This window comes from Myotis davidii, unplaced genomic scaffold (assembly GCF_000327345.1).
Source record: "Myotis davidii unplaced genomic scaffold, ASM32734v1 scaffold580, whole genome shotgun sequence".
NCBI lineage: Eukaryota > Metazoa > Chordata > Mammalia > Chiroptera > Vespertilionidae > Myotis > Myotis davidii.
This window is the reverse complement of record NW_006293313.1, coordinates 33,430-36,141: the sequence shown is the minus strand read 5'-3', so window position 1 is coordinate 36,141 and position 2,712 is coordinate 33,430. Positions and strand designations below refer to the sequence as shown.

Sequence of the window (2,712 nt, the reverse complement as noted above, 5' to 3'; positions counted from 1 at the left end):
AAGGGCGCGACACCCGACGGGACCGCCGCCTGGCGGTGAGCGAGCGAACGACGGGCTCCGAGGCCGGGGGAGGGGGCAGATGTGGGGTACACGGGTGGGCGAGTCCCAGCCTTCGGGGCGAGTCTGACTTCCCTCCGCTCCGCCAAAGCTCCAACCCCTCCCGGCCCTCCGCTGCCCCGGCTGCCAGCAATCTCTCCGCTTTCCTTCAGCCGCCGCGCAGCCACCCAACCGGCCCCCGAAGCCCGCCAGCCCGAACCCCGCGCCTTCCGCTGCTTCCCTGACTGTTACCAGGGCTTCCCACCGCCGCGAGGCCCGGGGGCGCCTCCTCGCCCCGACGCTAACCGTCCCCCCCAAGTCCTCAGTCCCCCTTACCTCGGCCGCGAGGCAGCCAGGCGTCTTCCTCTGCTCCTCCTGCTCCCAGCTTGGCGGTCCCAGGACGTTGCTGCCAATCACCCAATCTCCTCCCCAAGCCACGGCCGGACTGACCAATCAGCGGCTTTCTCCGGCCAGGAGGCGGACCCCGGGCTCAGAGCGGAAGGCTCGGGTGCCGCCCCACGCTCCGGCGGCCGCCGCTCGTAGCCATGGTACGCATGCGCGCGGGGCTCGGCGTGGGTGCGGGCGCTTTTCTCTCTCTTGGACCTCGCTTTGTGGCCCCACTGCTCCGCCCCGGGAAGTACTTGGTTTGTAAACCTCAGGATCCAGGTGTGCGGGGCGACCCAAATTCTGAATGTAGCCAAGAGCGTGGCATGCCTTGAAAGAAGCTGTGAGATGTTCGCCCTTGTTGTCCTAACGTATGTTGAGCCCTTTCATCCCCCGCTGTAGACTGGCGTGCACGCGGGAGATCTTTGGCCTCCACGGACCTCGCATCTGCGGTGCGTTTGTGTTTAGGGAGCGTGAGGGTGCGGGGCCCTACAAAGTGCCTGGTGGGTGAGGATTTCAGTTTACCATCTTCAGTTCCAGCATCTGCTTACGCTGACTCATTGGGACACCTGCTTTTCAATAATCGTCTAGGACACGCTGGATTTAAAATATTTTGTCCTGAACATATAATAAGGTGTGTGAAGGCCTGATAAAAGAGCCCTGTGTAGGGGCAGAAACCGATCAGCCCTATGTACGGCCCTTCAAAGGCTGTTGCTGATTGGCTGTGTCACTCACCCTCCCATTGTAACTGATACCAGAGGTCACCGGGCAGGCACCCGCGTTCTCCTCCTGATACTGCCTCCCAAGTCTCCCCCTGGCGAGGGCTTTCCTCTTTCAGCAAAAACACCGATTCATTTACTCAACAAGGGCTTTTGGGGGGGCCCACTATGACAGTACAAAGTTTTTTTTTTTTAAGCCGTGAACCACACCCTGCGTGAACCTACAGGCTAGCAGGGAGATAGAAATACAAATTGAACGTATTTAACCAAACGTTATCATGAAGGTATGGCGAGAGGGAGCCTGGAAGCTAACCCTGCCTGCCCAGGGGTTCGGGAACACATCAGAGAGGGGTGAGCGGGAGATCCAGGCATGGGGTGTGCTTGTTGAAGCTGCTAGCCTGTCAGTACGCAGAGCTGGGAAATATATTGCCAGTTTGTGTTTCCATTCTCTGTTTATATTCCTGTGATAGGCAGCATCTGAGAGGGAAGTCACCAATGGTCGCTTCCCTCTGGTATTCACAAGATCCCATGTCCAGCAGCCTGTGAGAAACTGAATCCTGCTCACAGCCATGTGAGTGAATTTGGAGAAACACCTCCCCCACGTGTGCCTTCAGATGACTGCAGCCCAGCTGACACCTTGATTGCAGCCTTGTGGAAGCCCCTGAGCCAGAGGTATCCAGCTAAGCTGCACGTGGGTTCCTCATACGCAGAAGATTTGAGATAATAAATGACTGCTGTGGCAAGCTGCTACCTTTTTTTAGTAATTTGTTAGGAAACAATGGACAGCTGATATGATTTCCGTCTCTGTCACAAGATCCGTGGTTCTTAAATATACTTTGAAGCTTGTTGGAAAATACATAAGCCCAGCCTGCCTGGTGTGGCCCAGTTGGTTGTTGGTTTGATTCCCGATTGGGGCACATGCCCGGGTTGCAGGCTCAGTCGCCGGTGAATGGTGTGCAGGAGCCGGCAGCTGATGGATGCTTCGCTCTCACATGGATATTTCTCTCTCTCCATCTCCCTCTCACTCTAAAAATCAATAAAAAATATTTGAAAAAATACATAAATCCAGGCCTCTTCCTAGAATCTAAGGTGATTGTTATGCATAGCTAACTTTTGGAAACAAATATAGAAGATTAAAAGCAACCCATTTGCAGATTTTAGAAAAAAATAGGCTTTATTATGCTTTTTAGTGTATCTGATCCTGGAGTTCTTTACCCAAATTAATGGCTCAGCTTTCTTGGCAGAATCCAGAATGACTGTAACTTCATCTGCTAGCTGGAGTATTTATTGAATAGAGGAAAAGAATCAGAGCTTTCATTCACTTTGTGGCCTTGAAAAAGTCCCTTGACCTTTCTATGCTTCCAGATTGCTAACGAAATTAAAGGATTATAATGCCAGTATTTAAGCAAGAGATTTATTCATTATTAAGTGTATATTAGGCTAGTAGATTAAGTGATCAAGGCCCATTGTGGGCCAGCTTCCTTGTAGAGATTTAACAAAAGGTCAGGTTCCCATTTGTTCATGTTGGTAGACAGTGAAGCTTAATTCTATTGTAGAAATTCTGTTACCAAGT

General features: G+C 52.6%; 1 protein-coding gene and 1 long non-coding RNA gene across 2 annotated transcripts in view; one reads left to right on the top strand and one right to left on the bottom strand.

The window, feature by feature from the left end:
• Positions 1-455, bottom strand: part of MTFR1 (mitochondrial fission regulator 1) — a 61,554-nt gene extending 61,099 nt beyond the window's left edge. The window contains exon 1 of the mRNA XM_006766987.2: positions 373-455. The gene's annotated coding sequence lies outside the window, so the exon portion shown is untranslated. The remainder of the gene's footprint in view (positions 1-372) is intronic.
• Positions 456-542: 87 nt separating this feature from the next.
• LOC107183626 lies at positions 543-2,027 on the top strand. Its single transcript, XR_001514407.1, has 2 exons — positions 543-872; positions 1,610-2,027. It is a non-coding gene; the product is annotated as an uncharacterized LOC107183626 (long non-coding RNA).
• The last annotated feature ends 685 nt before the right edge of the window (positions 2,028-2,712 follow it).